Source organism: Callithrix jacchus, chromosome 8 (assembly GCF_049354715.1).
Source record: "Callithrix jacchus isolate 240 chromosome 8, calJac240_pri, whole genome shotgun sequence".
Classification (NCBI taxonomy): Eukaryota; Metazoa; Chordata; class Mammalia; order Primates; family Cebidae; genus Callithrix; species Callithrix jacchus.
This window is the reverse complement of record NC_133509.1, coordinates 23,296,650-23,315,216: the sequence shown is the minus strand read 5'-3', so window position 1 is coordinate 23,315,216 and position 18,567 is coordinate 23,296,650. Positions and strand designations below refer to the sequence as shown.

The following is an 18,567-nucleotide window of genomic DNA, read 5'->3' as shown; positions in this document are numbered from 1 at the left end:
TCCTGGGCACAGTGAAGTTAAGCGGAGAGGAAGCTCCTTTGGGAGAGAGGCCCCAATTTTAGACCAGCAGTCACGTCTCCTTCCTACTCCCCCTGCCCCTACGCAGTGGTGAGGTGGGGAGCAGCGGGGTCCCAGCCTGGTAGACACCTGGGCCTCCTCCTGTGTCCCAGTTCAGCCTACGGAGCTCAGCCACCCTCCTGGGTGACCTCCGGGGTCAGACCCTCCTGACTACTGTTGTAGACTGAGCCTTGACCCTGGCAGGGTGGACTGGCCCCCAGGGAACTGGAGGAGGCCCCAGATGGCTCACTCTCTCCTCCTACGCCACAGGGCTGGGTGACAGATCTGGTCTGTGGGTGTCAGAGACAGGTCCTGGCTCTGAGTGACTGCTGGCAGCTGGGCCCAAGGTGGCTCATGGGTGGCTGATTTCCCGACCTTCTTGAGACCAAACATATGACAAGCCTCTGCCTCCTCCTCTTCCTCCTCCTAAGGCTAAGCACATGGGTATGGGAACACAGCAGGTGTCTGATAGATGCCAACTCCCTCTCTGAACCCCAGCCTCAAGTTTCCTCAGAGAAGCTGCCACTCCTGTCCCCACCCTCCCAGGTCACCGCATGGACTCAGTGTGCCTCCTCAGGCCTGGGTGAAGCTGTGAATCCTCTCCCCACCTCCCCTCCCTCCTGGCCTTTCCCAGCCCAGATATATATCACACCGGCCCCCATTCAGTGTCCTCAGCTGGCTGTCAGTTAATCCCTGAAGAGGTGTTAACTGATAATTAAGATGTTAGCTGTAAACTTAACGTGTGATTCCCTGCCAGGAGTATTTTGGTCTTAACAGGTTGCTTTTAGAATGGGAAAGCCTTCAAGACCCAGCCAAATGGCAGGCAGAGTGGGGTGCTGGGGGGCATTCTGTGCCTGGAGCCCTTCCAGCCTCCAGAACCCCCTCCTCATCTCTGACTTCCCTGAGGACAGAAGGCAAGGGTGGGAACCCAGAGCTCTGCCTTCAAGTGTCAGCCCCACACCTGTGAGGCGATGACCCTGGACATGAGATGAAACCTCTCAGAACCTTAGTTTCCTTGTCAACAAATGGTGAGACAGAACACTGGCCTTGCAGAATTGCCGGGCAAACTGACCAGGCTGACAGGTAAGGCCCTGTGTGCCCAGCATACAGGAGCCCCGAGAGCTCCCCTCGTCCCCAACTTCCCTCTGCCTCTTCCCGCACTGAAGGTAACTGTGTCAGCTTCCACTTCTCCCGCCTCCTCACACCAACTCCAATCAATCACCATGTCTATTTTCTCCACTTCCTAAATCTCTCCCCAGGCAAAGATCAATGGAATCAAACAGCGAGACCTGGACAGACATGAGACTTCGGGGACATTTCAGAAGATGACAGGAATGGAGCTTCCGAGCAGCAGGGAAAGGCACTCACCCAACAAACAGTGCTGAATGAACTGCGAGTCATATGGGAAAAAAACCGCTTAGATCCCTACCTCAAACCACACACAGAAATGCATTTCAGATGAACTAGAGATTTAAGTATTTGTGAATATCATAAACAACCGGAAAACAGTACAGGCCAGTATTTTTAAAACTCTGCAGTGAGTAAGGCCAGGAACTCTAAAGGAAAGGATTGATAGACTTGACCACAGGACAATCTAAAACTTTTAAGGGGTTAAATAAATCCCATACACTTAAATTTAAAAAAAATACTTGTGAATAATGATTTGCAACATATGCCAAATAAAGAGTTAACTTCCTTAACCTCTTCTAAATCCACTTGCTTTTGCAAATCAATGAGATGCATTTATCTGCCCCCAATCGCTGAAACCCGGTTGCCCAGGCAGTGACCAGTTCTCAGTTTGCATCCTCAGCCCCTTTGACACTTGCTTGAAACATGTCTTGCCTTTGGCTTCCAGGACATATGAGCCTGGTTCTTTTCCATCTCACTGGTTGCTCCTTCTCAGTCACCTTTTCAGTTCCCCCTCGGCTCCCCAGCCTCTAACTGGTGGAAGTCTTTGGGCTGGGCCATTGGTCTTTTCTATCTACTCTCCTTCGAGGCTCTCCTTCAACCTCATGGCTTTAAATACTATCTTTATGCTGATGGCCCCAAATTTGTATCTCCAGCCCAGACCTGTCCCCTGGACTCCAGCCACATATATCCACCTGTCACCTCCATGGTTCTGCCAATCTGTCTACAGGCATCTCACAATTTATGTGTCCCCTGCCAGGGCTGGCTCATGGGTGTGTGACCTGGGCTCTGCACTCAGAAGGACCCCAGGCTTGGTTTAATGCTCTACTGTCACCTCCCACTTTGAAACTTTAATTTTTTTTTTTTAACAAAAATTCACCTGTTCACTGTGCTCTGGGTCCCACACATTATGGAACCACTTTTTCCAAATGACTCACAGTTGTTCAGTACTGCTCTCCACCATGAAGCCACGCCCCTTCCCGACACCAAACCCGCTTCTCCCCGCTCTTCCCATTGCCATCAGTGGCAACCCCACCCTCCTAGATGCTTGGGCCAAAACCCTTGGCGTCATGGTTGGCTCCATTCTCTCTCTCTCACACACAGCACCTCATCCAATCTGTCAGCAAATCCTATTGGCTCTACCTTGAGCATGCATGTGGAATCCATCCACTTCTCCCCACCTCCACCAAGACTCCCTGGTTCAGGCCTCCACCACCTCTTCCCTTGGTCACTGCAACAAACACCCTCCTGTCAGATCTCCCTGCTTCAGTGAAAAGCCAGGTGATGGCAAAGGGAGCTGAACCTGGAATGCAAAACTTCCTGCAGCCAAGGCACTCGGCAGGTGTGCAGTGCAAGACAGAGCCTGAGCAAATGCAGACAGTGAACACGGGACAGCAATGGGTGGCAGGGATGGCGGCTGCCAGAGGGGTCTGGTGAAAACATGATTCCAATCACGCCACGTCAGTATGCAGAACTAACGTGGCCTTCCCCACTTCATTCCGGGTAACAGACGAGTCCTCCAGGTAGCCCACAGGCCCACGTGATGGGGGCATGGTCCATGTCCAGTGGCATGGCCCACTCCCCCCCCCAACTCACCCTGTTCCAGCCACACCAGCCTTCTTGCCATGCCCCCACAAGGCAGGTCTGCACCTGACTCGGCATCCTTAGACCTGCTGTTCCCGCTGTCTGGAACATGCTTTCTGCCAAACATCCACTGGACTCAGTCTCTCGATTCTTGCAGGTCTTTACCTAAATGCCACCTCCCAGTTAGACCTTCCCTGATGACCGTGCCCAAGTTACCCAGCACTTCCCATCCCCCCCTCTGCTTGATTTTTTCACCCTAGCACCTAACACTCCCACACAGGCGCTGTATTTTTCCCTGTCCTTGTCTCCTCTGTCACAGCTTACGTTCCTTGGAGCAGGTATATTTTGTCAGTTTTGTTCACTGTTTGGTCCCTAACCAAAACAGTGTCTGACACATAGTAGGTACTTAGTCAATACTTCCTGAATGAATGGATACAGGAGCAGAAGACTTGACATGAATAAGCAATTTACAAGTGAAGAAATAGAAATGGCCAACGAGCATACACAAATATGCTCAACCTCATTAACAGTTTAAAAAACACAAAGGAGAATCATTTTTATCTGTCAAATTGGCAGGGATTAAGTGATTAATAATTCCCATGATTAGCAAGGGTGAGGGAATGGGGCATTTTGCACACAGTTTGTAGGAGCATAAATCGGCTCAACCTTCTGCAGGTTGATGTGAATTTCCAGAACAAATCAAATGTGGAAATATGGGCACCCTGTGACTCAGGAAGTCCACTTCCAGAAACACTCCGAAAGAACTACAGCACAAGCACACAGAGACGTGCAAACCAGAGGTTCCCTGAGTGAGGTTTATAAATAGCCAAATGCCAGAAACAACCTAAATGGCCGCCAACAGGATTAATAATTGATGAATAATTTGCAGACCATCATACAATGGATATAAAAGGATGGGGAAGAGCTCTATGGAAGGAGCTGGGATGGTCCAAATGGTTTTTACTGTTGGGTAAAAATCAAGTGCTGGAGCAGTATTACTAATATGAGCCCATGTTTTCCTTTTTAAAATACGTTGAGAAGTACATCTAAAAAGGCCTGGAAGGGGATATATCAAACTAGTTACCAGTGTTAGCTCTTGGGAGGAAAAGACTACAGAAGGGGCTTGAACTGCATGCTTTAAATACCTAGAGACAGATGGAGAGGTACATAGATGATAGATACATAGAAAATAGATAGCATAGAGAGAACAGATTACCTTAATCAGAAAAATGATTCTGCTTAGAGAGAAAATACCTTCTGTGGCTCCCCAATATTCAAGGGTACAGAAGTAAGCCAATCCAAGCCATCCACAACCCATCACTGCCTCAGCCCTGTTGCCCCTATCCCCGCTCTGGCTCCCCAAAGTGCTCTGGGTTCCAAGCTCACGAAGCAATTTTCTATTCCTGGTTCCTTTCACAGCTCTATGCCTGTCTCACAGCTCTGTTCAAAGGCACAAAGGCCCACCCTGCCCCATCCCATGACTTCCTCAGCCTGGACTCTGCTGTCGGAGAGTCAGAGGGGAAGATGAGGAACTATACAGCACTCCCAAAGACCAGGACCGCTGCCCTGGCCCCCAGCCAGAACCGCCAGGTCTCTGCTCTAGGGACAGCCTGCAGCAGTGGGGGAATCAGGGAATGCCCCTTGATTGTGGCCTGGGCAGGCTGGCTGCTCCAGGCTCCAGGACACCTGCAAAAGGCACTGGAGGCAGCTGATCTAAGGAGGCCAGGGTGAGCCCAGCAGGAAGGTCTGGCCAGAGAAGGAGGGAGACTGGGGGTTCAGCCCCCATAACTTGGGTTGCCAGATTTGGCAAACAAAATTGTATGTGCCATGTAGTATTTGAAATATTTTTACACTGAAAAATTATTTGTTGTGTGTCTGAAGTTCAAATTTAACTGGACATCAGTATTTTTTTCTGGCAACCCTAGCTGCTCCCCCACCCCATCCCTTGGGTGACTTGGCACCCAGCAGAAAGCCCTTCACCTGGGATGTCTGGAGTGTCAGAGAAATACCCTCTCTCAGGCTCACCACAGAGCTGGACTGAAAGTTGAGACAGGCTCATTCTGGGTGCTGGAGGATGTCCCACAGAGAGCTGGGAACTTCCTGAGTAAGTGCCATCAGGCAGTGCACTGGGCAGTGGGGTGAAAAGCCAGGTGAAGGCAAAGGGAGCTGAACCTGGGATGCAAAACCTCCTGCAGCCAAGGCACTGCCACAGAGCCTGAGCAAAGGCAGACAGCAAGCATGGGACAGCGATGGGGTGTCAGGGACGGTGTGCTGAGTGCCTCTCAGCATCCCGGGATGGGACGCACCCAGGTGAGGAAGAATGGCTGTGGGTGGCCTTCCTTCCCAAAGGTCAGGAACTCCTCCACAGGAGGCCCACTGCTGCCAGGGCCTTCAAACGCCACACTGTGTACCCCACCATAGCCCCTGGCAGGGGCTCATTCAATAAAGGCCAGCCTGAGTCAGGGGACCTGGTCCTCAGACCCAGAGCGTCCCACCCAGCACAGAAGCAAGAGGCCGGTGAGCCCACCTTGCTCTCCCCTACCTGGGTCAGATGGCGTCAAGAGGCAAACAGACTGGCCTCTGGGGGCCTGGGGCACGGCAGCCTGTTCGTCGCGGTCCCAGCATGCACTGTGGAGGAAGAGCGGGAAGGTCAGTGGGGCAAAGACGGGGCTTCCTGCTACCCCAGGTGAGACCCACTCAGCATAGCTCCCCAAGGTGGATCCCACTGCCCAGCCCTGCAGGGCTCAGTGCTGCCTCTCAGCACAGAACAGGCTCCCTAGCACCACCCTACCCACTCAACAGCACCCTGGAGTGTGGCCAGTCCTTGAATCACATCCCCACGAGCATGAACACCCTGGCCTGGCATTCAAGGCCCTGCTAAGCCCCTAACCTTCTCACTGCCTCTCCATGTCCTCCAAAGGTCAGCCCCACCTCTGCAAGTTTTGTTCAAGTGCCCAGATACACAGATGGACAACCCCACCCCATTCTCTCTGGGACTCTCATTGTTATAAACGAATCTGTCCCCTGCCTCCTGAAAGCTTTGCTTACAGGTCTTCAGCCCCAGTACCCCTCAATACCCTCAGCAAGGTCCCCAAGGATCCCATCTGCACCCCTAGCCCTCCCGCCTCAGCCTATGATCTCCGGCAGCTGACCCCTTTTGGGAACTCTCCATGAACCCCCGATCCACCCTTCCTCTCTTCACTGCACCCCATCACTCATCCTAGACATGGCCACAAGTGGTTTCCCTCCCTGCCTCCTCCCTTCTCCCAGACCACACCTGTGCTTCAATCACCCTCTGTCTATGCCCACAGTGGCACCCACTATGTCTAGAGAGGGGTGAAGCCCCTTAACCTGGCCCACAGGGAACTGTCCAACCCAGCCCTGACCTGTGGGCCACCCTCCCCTCCCCTTCCAGCCACACAGCCACCTGCCACCTCCTCAGAAATCCCTCTGTGACCACCTCCTTCTCACTGTCTCCAATGTCCTCCATAGGTCAGCCTGGAGGAAGCTGTCCTCACAGTGTCTCACTGCCCTGACTGAGTGACTTGTCATTTGCTTTTCCTTGTTTCAACAGTCCTACTGCAAACTTTTTCCATCAGGATTATTGAGGTATAATCACCCTACAGTAAAAGTGACCTTCTCTAGTGCACAGTCTACGGGTTTTGACAACTGCGTGTGGCTGTGGAACCACTATGACCACCAAGGTAAGAACAATCCTGTTACCCCCAAATCCTTGCCTGCTGTGTCTTTGCAGTCAACTCCCTCCAGCCCCCATTCCTGGCAACCACTAATCAGTTTTCTATCCCTGTCATTTTACGTTTTCCAGAGTGTCATTCAAATGGTGTCATCTCAGTGAAGCCCTGTGAGTCTGCTTGTGTTCACCTCGCATAATGCATTTCTGATTTATTAATATCTGTGTTGCCTCTTGAATCAGAATGTCTTTTCTGTTGCCGTGTAGTACTCCATTGTTTATCCATTCAGCAGCTGAAGGGCATTTGTGTTATTTCCAGTTTTTGGAGATTATGAATAAAGCCACTATAAATATTCACATATAGGTTTTTGTATGAATGTAAGTTTTTCTTTCTCTTGGGTAAGCACCTAACAGTAGAATTGCTGAGTTGTGTGGTCAGCATATATTTAAATTTATAAGAAACTGCCAAACTGTTTTCCAAGTTGGCTATACCGTTTTGCGTTCCCACTAGCAACCTAGGAGAGTTCCAGTGGCTCTGTACCCTTGCCAACACTTGGTATTATCCATTTTCAAAGTCAAGGTAATGATATGTAGTGGTATTGCATTGTGGTGTGTGTGTCTGTGTGTTGTTGTTTTTGAGACAGAGGAGTCTCACTCTGTCACCCAGGCTGGAGGACAATGGCATGATCATGACTCATTGCAACTTCCACCTCCTGGGTTTAAGTGATTATCCTGCCTCGGCTTCTGGAGCAACTGGAATTACAGGTACCCACCATCACACCCGGCTAATTTTTGTATTTTTAGTAGAGACGGGGTTTCACCATGTTGGCCAGGCTGGTCTTGAACTCCTGACTCAGGTGATCCACTGCTTCAGCCTCCCAAAGTGCTAGGATTACAGGCGTTAGCCACCGCGCCCAGCTGGCATTGTGGTTTTAACTTGTATTTCCTTAATGACTAATAATGATGAGCATCTATCTTTCCATGGGCCTGATTTATTTTTTTAGTGCTATTGCTATTGGATATTATCATCTTACTTTAATCATTTACCTATTTATTTTCCATCTCTCCCATCACGTGTGAAAGCAGAGACCTTGGTATTCATTCCCTAGAATAGCATCTGGTAGTGGATAATGACGATGACAATGGTGGTGGTGACGATGGTTGTGGAGGTGGTGACAGCTCACATTTGTAGAGCCCTTAGCGTTTGCCTAGCACCATTCTGAGCACTTTACTCATAACTCACTTAGTCCTCACAACCACCCCAAGAGACAGAGATGCTACCAACACCCCATTTTACAGAAGGAAACACCAAGGCAGAGGGAGGCAACTAGCCCAAGGTCACACGGTTAATAAGGGGCTTAGCCAATTCTTGATCCCAGGTGTTTTGGAGTCAGAACCCCCAACTTGGCTGAGCCATAAACGCGGCACCCATGGAGGGATCCCTTGTCCTGTAAACTCTGGATCTGGAAGCTCCCTGCTTAGCTTCCCACTAGAATCCATCCTCTTCCTCACTTTCCGGACAGCGTAGATGTGATCGGGACATTACACAGCCCATAGCAACCACTCGATATGCCGCAGGTGGAGAGAATAAACTGGAGTCACAGCCTTGGCTCTTCTGAAACCTGGCTCTGAGAATGGTCCCATAACAGCCTTTGTACCAGAGAATTTTATTGCTCACTGAATGTCAGCACATTTCCTTGGCATTTCCTCAGCCCCTTTAGAGTCAGTTGGGCCATATGAGAAGCTCTGCCCGACGGACTGTGAACAAAAGTGATGCCTGTCATTGCTGAGCCAAAGCATTTCAGAGCCCGTGTGTGACCTCATCAGTGTCTCTTCTCTGCCACGGTGACTGGAGGCCACATGTTCTGGAAGGGGCTACAAGATGATGGAGCTGCTGGCAGCTTAGGTCTCTGAGTAGTTGTGTGGGCCAGAGCTCCATCTCCCTGCCCCCTTCCCACACCAGCATGGAATGTGAGTTCATGTGGTAAACGGAGGAAGGAAGGAAGCCTTTGATGCACTACATCACTGAGAGTTCAGAGGGTATGGGTTACTGCAACACAAACTTGCCTATCCTACAACATCCTTCCCTTGGGGACAAGTCACCTTGCTGCATTTGTCGTTAGAACATGTTTGGATGACTTTCCTGGTGAGAGAACTAAGCCCCATTTGGGAGCCTCTAGGTAAGTAAAATTTCAGTGTGGGTAGAATAATCTCAATTCCCAAGTTCAAGAGTTCCCTACTCACAAGGAAGAGTGGGGGCTTCCAGGTCCTGCAAGGGGATCTACCAGCAGGAGCTTCCCCACTTGGAGAAGGGAGGCATGAGCTGAGGCAGGTGGTGGCATCTCCATGAGAGCTGGGGCCTATGCTTACATTCGAGGGCCTGAACTTGACTTTAGAGCAAAGGCTGGAGCATCTTCAGAACTTTATCCTCAACTCCGGTCCAGGACCAGCTGCCAGAAAGGTGCTGGAGCCCCCAACTCATCCGTCCACAACTCAGGGGTATAAAGAAAACTCCCACAGGGCCTTGGAGCTGCAAGCTAAATTGCAGGGTTATATTTTGAACTTACTGGTGTTTTGCTCTGGCAATTATCACCTTAAACGTTGTGTGATCCTGTAAGACGGCATGAGGAACAGGAGAAGAGGCTGCTCCCTAAGATAACAGGGGCAGCAGCAGGCAACCCTGGGAAAGCCCTTCCTGCTGATAAACGCCCTGCGACTTCTCACTTTCCCCAGTAAGTAAGACTTGGCCACAGTGGAATCTACCCACCAAGAATCAAAAGGTGTGACTGATCCAGTGCAACTGAAAACAGTCATTCCAGGAAACCAGCAGCCTCTGCTCCATACTCCACCTCGAGCATCCATCTACTTGAGAGTTTGTTTTGATGAGGAGAAATTCATTTCTGTGGGTGTGTTGGGGGAGGGAGTAAAGGAGACATGTTTAATTGGGCGCTGGCATGAGATTTTCACCCTGCTTGGACACCCTGCATCCACCATCATGGCCATAGCGTTTGCTCAGGTACGCGTGAGATAAGGAACTGTCAGGGATCCAGGGATGGCTCATGGCTTGAGTGGAGTTAGCAGGCCTGGGGTCAGCTCAGACCCTCAGCTCCAAAGTCCACCTGAGCATCTCACTCAGGGAGGAAGGGGTTATAGGTTTTGACTCATGGTGTGGTTCAGAGCCCAGCTAATGCTGGGATGAATGCACAGGTGCTTGGAAAATGCCTGACTAGAATCGCTTTGAGGGAAGAGTCCCTGAATGCAACATGAATTGTTTTCCCCTGAATGATTTCCACTGATTGATCGGGCTTTAGTTCATGGTCTGCCAAGAGTCTAGGGGCTGAAAACAGAGGACAAAGGTCCACAGGCAAATGGTGATGGCAGCAGCTATGGGAATGCAGGAAGAGCTGGCACAGGAATGAGGGGACAAGTGAAGGGCAGGTGCGGGGGAGGGGAGGGGAAAGGGGAGGGGAGGGGGGAAGGGTGGGAAGGGGAGGAGGGAAAGCCGCCAACACCCAGGTGAGGGGTGACCACCATTGCCACTGTGGTTGTCATAATCATCACGGGCCCCATAAATTGCACCCAATGAGCCCCCTGGGCTAAGCGCTTTCCTTCTGCTAACTCATCTGCTTCCCACATGTGCCGTTGAGGCAGGTACCCTGACCATCCTGGTTTCCAGTATGGGGAAACTGAAGCACGGAAAGGTGAAACGTCTTGTGAGAAATGGGGTCATTTCAAACGGCAGTCCGGCTCTAGTGCCCGTCCCTACAAGTCCTTGATAACACCGCGGTGGTCAGGTTGGAGATGGATGGCAGCTCCTCCTGGATGGCACTGGCAGAAATTCTGTCTGTGGGTGGTCAGATCTAAGATGTAGAAAACTTCCTCTTTCTGCCACTTACTAACTCTGTGACCTTCAGCAAGTTACTTACCCTTTCTGGGACTGGTTCCTTATCTCTAATGCCATACTCATATGGCAGTAGAGATGAGAGAAACAGAGAGAGACAGAGAGAGAGTGTGTGTGTAGTGTCTCATGCAGTATTTTGTATAGAATAGGTACTACATGAAAAAGCAGACATCCGGCCATGGGGCCATGGTACGGGGGCACCAATCTCCAGAATTTCCAAGCATGTACGTATGTGCGCATGTATGTGCTCCTATGTACATGTGTCCCTGTCAAGGTGACCACGTGTGCACCGGCATGCATGTCCCTCCCTAGTCCTGTCCCCAACTCAGGGTGGTGGTGGCGTCAGCCATGGAGCCCCCCAAGACAAACACCCAGGCATCACTCCAGAGTCCTCTCTTTCCCTCTCTCACCTCGCATCCTATCACTACAGGCAGCCAATTCCTGAATGTTTCTCAACCTCATCTTCTCCCCAATTCTCCCCACCCCCTTTTGGGCTGCTTCCTATCCTCCTGCCTGCAGCCCCCAGCCACCCCCAGCCACACAGTGGCAATCAGAATGGCCTTTCCCAGTCACAAATATGACCTCATCCCTGCTCCACTTAAACCCCACCTAGGAAGGCTTGCTAGGCCAGACACGAAACTCTGAAGCCCTGAGGAGCAGCCTGACAGATTTGACTAAATAAAGATCTAAAGCCTCTCTCTGGCCAAAGATACCACAGACAAAGTTAAAAAAGACAAAGAGAAGACTAGGGAAAATATTTCCAACACACAAAACAGACAAGAGTTTCTAAATTCCTAGTGCACTAAAAGCTCTTTTATATCAATCAGAAAAAGGCAAAAAGAAAAGAAAAATGGGCAAAGGATGTGAACAGTCCATTCACAGAGGAAGGAATACCCATGGCGGCCAACTCCATGAAAAGACGGTCAGCCTCACTGGGGAGAAGAGACGTGAGTGCTGAGACCACAGAGAGATATTTTTCTAGATTGGCAAATAACTGAAAGATTGAGAATGTTCAATGTGGAGGACGGTGTGGGTAAATGGCCACTCTCAGATACCAAGGGGGCAGCATCAGCTGGCCCAACCCTGGGAGGAGTACCGTTGCTATAAAAACTGAGCCAGCAGACCCTTTACCCCGACCACTCCACATCTAGAAATCTATCCTTCGGAAAGGCTTACGGGTGTCAGCAAGATATATACGAGGATGTTCCCCGAAGCGTTATTTCCAAGAGTGAAAAATGGAAGACAACCTAAATATCCATCAATCTGGGACTAGTTACATAAATTATGCTTTGTACAAACAATGGAATATTAGGCAACGATTAAAAAAGAGCACGGCAGATCTGGGCGCCGAGATGTTGACTGATGCCCACAATATACTGGGAAGTGAAAAATGGAACTGGTGGAGCAATGTGCACAATATAATTCCATTTCCTTTTTAAATAACAGACAATAAATATGTTTGTAACAGCACAGAAAATGTTCTGACAGGAGACACGCCAGGCCAAAGGGGGTTTTTCTTTAAGGGTAAATGGGATTTTTCTACTTTACAGACACACTTCTATATTTTTTCTGTTTTTTAATTTTGCTTGAGCAAATGTTGCTTTTATGGTAAAAAAGAAAAAATTCTTCATCCCATAACCCCTCACAGGCTACAGGACAAAGTTCAAACTCCCTGGCATGGCACCCTAGGACCCTGGGGATGCAGCCTCTGGGCACCTTCAGCTCTGGTCTCCCCCTATTCCAGTCTTACTTTAAATCCAGATGCTCCCAACTCCCTTACATGTCCCCAGACTGCCTCCAGGCCTTTGTCCTGTATGGCCCCTCTTCCTGGAATGTCCTTTCCTGCCTTCTGTGCCTCACCTTTTCGGTCACTGCTTAGGTGTCACCACCTTCTGGAAATTCTTCCTGAGCACTCCCCACACTCTGCCTTTGTGGGGCCCCTGCTCCTGTAACATGTGACGGTGGTGACAGTCGAGATTTCGGACGGGCACAGCATTCACTGGGGGCTGTGCAATGTGCCTTGCATTGTATTGACTCACTGAATCCACCTAGCAGCCCTCTGAGATAGGTTTGCTATCACCTCATTTAACAGATGGGGAAACAGAGGTACACAGCGGTTACATGACTTGCTCAAGTTCACACAGCCAGTAATTAGAGGGAATAAGTGGACCTGGGCAGAGGGTCCCATGCAGCCTTCTACTAGGGCTGAGCACACAGGAGTGGAAACCCCTGGTCCCTGTACCTGCCAGGCACCAGGACTGCCCTATGAGCCCAAGGCTAGGATTTGCCTTTCCCCCTGCCCCTGCCCCCCTACCGATGCAGAACCTGGGCACAGTGGAGAATGCACCAAGGTCTGCTGAGGTTGAAAGCCAGCCCCCATACCCCCAAGCCAGGGCTAAATTAGGCCCCTTGGGGGCTGGCCTCCTGGGTGGGGTGCTGTGTTGGGGATGGGGACCAGCCCCAAAACAGCCAGCTGACCTAGGACTGCCAAGGAAACAGATGGGTTTGTAAAGGTGCAGTCACTCCCCAGGCAAGGACCCCAGCAACCTCTCATGTACCTGTGTGCCAGGCCCACGGGGCAACTGGCCTGGGAAGCCAGGGCAAAGAGACTCCCCTGCCCTCCATGCAGCTGCCAAGTCAGATGCAGGGAGGCCAGGAGCCTAAGAGGGGTGAGCAACAAGCTCAGGGCGGTGCCCAGGGAGGGCTCTGGGTTCTGACTGGGTGAGGGCACACAGGGGTCTCCATGAAGGCAGTGGCACCTGGGCCCAGCCTGGAAGGAAGGGGGTGTATGGGCAGATGGAGTGTGGGGAGGGGAGCTCCAGGGGCCAAGGGCAGTTTGAGCAAGGTCCTGGAGGGAGTGGTATGGGGAGTAGGGGTAAGAGTCGTTGGCTGCGGCTGAAGCGAGGTGGGAAGCCACAGGGAATAGGGTGGGTGGGTAAGCTAGAGGCCTTTGGTGAAAGACTGAGGAGAAGTTGTGCCTCCAGCCCAGCAAGGAAGGGGTGATCTGTGGAGCAGGCAGCTTGACTGAGGATCTGAGGATCTGAGCTTGTCAGGCCATCTCTGCCTCTGCAGTTAGCAGTGTGGCTGTGACCTAGTTCCAGGACCTTGGCTCCCTCACCTGCAGACAAGAAACCCAACCTCACAGGCTGCTGAGGGAACTAAATGAGGAACCCAGGGAAGCAGTGGACCTGTCTAGGGCGTGGTGCTCCCTGGGGGTGTCTGCCTGTGGACCAGTGAACCTGTGTGCAAGCAGGCCCCTGAAGGCCTCCCATCCCAGGGTAAGTAGTCAAACACATGCAACACTTGTTTAAAGTGTAACTTAAGGCAGGGCGAGTGGCCAACACCTGTAATCCTAACAGTTTGGGAGGCTGAGGTGGGAGAATCACTTGAGGTCAGGAGTTCGAGACCAGCCTGGGCAGCATAATGAGACCCCATCTTAAAAAAAAAAAAAAGCCAGGTATGGTGGTGCACCTGTCGTTCTAGCTACTCAGGAGGCTGAAGTGGGAGAGTAACTTGAGCCCAGGAGACTGAGGCTTCTGTGAGCTGTGATCACAACACTGCACTCCAACCTGGGCCATACAGTGAGACCCCATATCTAAAAATAAATAAGTACAAATGTAAATTCAAGATAATGGGATTTCAGACTCTTTCCCTTAAAGCAATGCACTGCAGGAGGCAGAGCCCCATGATCCTGAACAGGTCCCTGCTCTCCCGGGGCCTGGGCTTCCCCAGGTGGGTGCTGGGCAGCCATCTGGGTGACTTCTCCAGCCTGGCTATTGGGAAGCAGCTGGAGCATGATGGGAGGGAAATAACTGTGAGTGCCTGGAAATCCAGAGGGGTGGGACCCAGGGTGGGGAGGGGGAGGTGAAGGAGGCAGAAGACCCTCCTCCCTGGCTAGTCCTGAGCCTGTGGTTGGAGGCCTCTGCCTGCTGTCTGTCCCCTGCCCAACCAAGGCCCTCCGCATTCCCCTGCTCTGAGAACCCAGACTGGCTCCCCACTCCCGCCAATGCCCGGGTTATGTTCACCCAGGCGGGAGTGGAAGAGTCATAAAGAAGCCCCCAGCTCCTACAGCAAGTTTGCTCCCAGCAACACAATGTGCAGGCCTGGAGGCAGGCAAGACCCAGGCACATGCACAGCCTGGCTACTTCAAGCTGAGGGGCATCAAGCAATGCCTGTGCTTCTGTTTCCTCTTCCTTGAAATAGATACACATGCCTCCCTTGCGAGGTGTCATCATCAGCCCGGTGGCCCCATACCATCGACCCTCTCACAGGTAAGTCCCTGGCTCACCATGAGTTGAGGTGATCTAGGGGGTCACAGCCAATTACGCTGGAAGAACCACTTACCCTAGACTCCCTAAACTCCCCATGGGCACCATTCTCGCCTCCTCAGGGACCCCACTGCAGCCTCCTCAATGGGACCTGCCTCCAGCACCTCCATCTCCCGCCTGCTGCCAGAGGAACACTCCAAATGCAGAGCCACGTCCCTGCCAGTCCCTGGGCCTCCCCCACCTCAGCTCTGATCACTTGGTGCTCTCATTGACTGCTTGTCACCTCCCCACCAGCCCTCTGGGTGGGGATCCTGTCTTATTCACCTAGGCAATTCCAGAGCCCCGTGCAGGGCCTGGCATGGGAGTCCTGCCCAGAGACAGCAGCCTTGGTAGACGGATGGACAAACAGGGCCATTTACCCCTTCTACCCTGGCAGGCACCTGCTGCTCAACTGGCATATCCATAACAAAGCTGAGTTCAGTGTGGGGCCAGGGTTGGGGGTCTGTGTAGGACCAGGATCAAGGTTCAGTCTGTTCAGGATCAGGGTTCAGTGTGAGGCTGGGATCAAGGCTCAGTGTGTAGTGGAGGTCAGGGCTCATCACAGAATCAGGATCAAGGTTCCATCTGTCCAGGACCAGGGCTTAGTGTGGGGCTGGGGTCCGGTCTTAATGAGGAACATTTTCTGTCCCCCACTGCAAAAAGCCCAGGACTCTCTACCACCTTACCCGTGGCTTTGAAAAGAACACAGCCTGCCCCCTGTCTCCTGAGCCTGTCAGGGCCTGTCTCCTGAGCTCCTGCTGAGCCTGCCTTCTACCTGGGCTGGTCCTGTGGTCCATTCCAGGCAGCTGTGCTGGGATGCCCAGATTCCTTCTGCCCTAACAAAAGTGGCTCAGGCAGGGAAGCTCCTCCTTGCCTTCCCACGTGGCCTTCAAAAGCACAGCAAGGGCAGTCAACCTTTTAGCGTGAATGCCAGAGTGAAAAAGTGCTTTGTGGTTTACGTCAGATTTCCCAGTTATCCAACCTCTGCCCCATCCTGTTTGCCCAGGTGATCCAGTGCCAATGGAGGTAAACCCAGGTCTGGCTGAATATGAAGGTGAAGGTGTTGGCTGGCACGTGCCTGGGTATTGAGGTGCACAACCCCAAATACCTCCTCCCATCACAGGGCCTGAAATCCCTTTTTTCCAGAAGAAGGAAGCAGAACAATGCCAGTCCTGACACTTGGAGGGCAGAGTGGGCACTATACTGGGGCCACTGTCATCCATCAGGCTACTGTTTATCCTTGTGGACAGGCTCGACCCCGCAGCTCCTTGCTTTTTTAAGCCATGCTTGTAGATGGTCCTGTCTGAACCCTCCATCCCTGTTCAGTTTTCAGCTCTCTGAGGGCATGGGCTGCTGGATCCCTGGCCCTGAGTGACCAGGCCTGCTCACTTACAAACCTCAGAAACAGGGGCCAATTCAGAGACTGGCCTGGGTGGGCATCCGAGCTAGGCTTGCCTCTGAAGATGACAGGATCAGGGCAGGAGGTGGCACCTGCCCCTGAGACCCCTGCTCACCCAGCCAAGCCCCCCTGCTGTCTCTGTTACTCTCAAGCAGAGGGTCAAGTTGGTCTGCTGGTAAGACACATGGCTCTCATTTTAATTAATTAAAGAAAAATCTAATCACTGCATTAAACTTCTCATTACTCCACTTGAATACCCGTTAAGTAAATTTAATTACCAGAGGATTGGGTTTCCCAGCCTCTTTCATTAGCTTCTGATAAGATGGTGAGGAGGAGGGGAGAGGGCAGCAGTGGCAGAACAATGCCAGTCCTGGCCCTGGGAGGGCAGAGTGGGCACGGTACTGGGGCCACCACCAGTAGGCTTCAGTGTTCCTTAGGGACAGGATCAACCCCAGGCCTGGGGGAGACCCCTGCCTGAGCTGCCCCTAGGGAAGCAAGGGCCTAGCATTTGGCTGCAGTCAGCAGCGAATGCTTGGTTTCCCACCACTGCTGGTTACTTATACCCCACCTCCCTCCAAAAGAATTGGAGGCTGCTGAGAACAACAGAGGCAGTACCTGCTGCAAAACAAAGGGAGACGTCAGGACAAGGAAAAATGAGAGCGAAGAGGCCAGAGACAACAAGGTGATTAGGTAACCGCATGCCACAGCATCCTGGGCACGTATCAGAAATGGGCCACAAACCGGCTGTGAGCTTCCTGGTGGTCAAGACAAAGAAAGCACTGCACTTTGGTGCTGATGCAGTGACCAGCAGAGTACTCAGGAGGAAACGCCCACTGGGCCTTGGTCTTTCACCTGTGAAAAGGGTGGAGCTGGAAGATGGACTAATGCAGAAAACCGCTGGTCAGAGCCATCAGAAGAGGCTTCCTGAAGAAGAAGGGACCTGAACTGGGCGTTGAAAAGCAGGAAAGGGCCGAGAGTGAGGAATGGCATACTAGGCACAGGGAGCTGCAGGCTAAGGTCCAGAGGAGAGACCAGGAATTACTAGAGGAGAAGCAGCAGGGGCGGAGGGCCAGTGCACAGCCTGGGTGTGGAAGAGCTTTCTTCAAAGGAGGAGCTGAGGGTCCATCCCATCCCCAGCACCCAGGTTGGCAGCCAGTCCCCTACGGTAGAAGGTGTCGGCACTCTGGGGCAGGAGGAGCAAAAGCCAGAGGAGATGACACACTTGGGAAGTCCAGATCCGGCCAGGCTGGGACACAGGCTCTGCCTCCCTGCACTAAAGGCTGGCTGCCTAGACGTCCTTGATGGCTGGCGCACCACGCACCACCCTGTCCCACAGATGCCCAGAGATGGCTCATAGGCAATGACTGATTAACACAGGGGACCTAAAGCCCGACGTCCTTGTAGGGGTGGGAAGGGTAATTCTGTGGCGTGAATTAGGCTCCAGGGTCCCCTGGACCAGCCCAAAGCCCAGCTTTGCCTGGGCTGTCATTCCTACCCCAATCTCTCTTCTTCTTCCCTTCTCCCGAGGCCCTGATCTCCATATAGCTCATGTACACAAATCTGCATCTCAGGCTCTGCCTCTAAGGACTGATCAATGATACGCCTCAGCAGCTCCTCCCAAGTTTATAAAAACAAACAAACATTCCCAAACCAGCAACGTCCCAAACTTCCTGGAGAGGGAAGCAGGAAGGGGAAGGGAATGAGGATTTACTGAGAACCTGCTAGATGTCAGTGCTTTCTATGTGTCATCTCAGGTAGTTCGCTCAGCATCCCTGCCAGGTGAAGTTCATTATCAGGTGAGGAAACTGAGGCATAGATTTGTCCAAGAGCACACAGCACGTCTAGGACACCATCTAGAATAATTACTTGTTATATGGCTTCCCTAGTCGGGGAGGGGTCTCCCTTCTCCTGTCAGCCGAATCCAAAGATTCCTTTGGGAAACACTCACCCCTTATTCCTGGTCACATGGTTGGGGAAGGACAACCCTGACCCCCAGCCCATCAGTGTTTCTAAGTCCTGTGGACCCAGTTAAAATTTCAGGATGAGCCAAGTCCTGCCAATAGGACCCAGAGATCAACTTGGGGACTTGGATTTGTTCTATTAAGGATGACTTTGTCTCCACCCCCAACCCTAGATCTAAGAAGCATGTTACCCCAGAAACTGCTGTCAGGCATATTTTGACCATGCCATGCCAAACGCCACTAAGCATGGAGCCACCACC

The 18,567-nt window shown here is 52.0% G+C and overlaps 1 protein-coding gene across 34 annotated transcripts in view; it reads right to left on the bottom strand.

Moving 5' to 3' along the window:
• LINGO1 (leucine rich repeat and Ig domain containing 1) overlaps nucleotides 1–18,567 on the bottom strand; it is a 207,608-nt gene that overhangs the window by 57,317 nt on the left and 131,724 nt on the right. For 28 of the 34 annotated variants that reach the window (XM_078333848.1, XM_078333847.1, XM_078333846.1 and 25 more), the window contains one exon: nucleotides 5,591–5,676. The exons of the other annotated variants lie outside the window; for them this stretch is intronic. The gene's annotated coding sequence lies outside the window, so the exon portion shown is untranslated. The remainder of the gene's footprint in view (nucleotides 1–5,590; nucleotides 5,677–18,567) is intronic. 34 annotated transcript variants of the gene reach the window in all.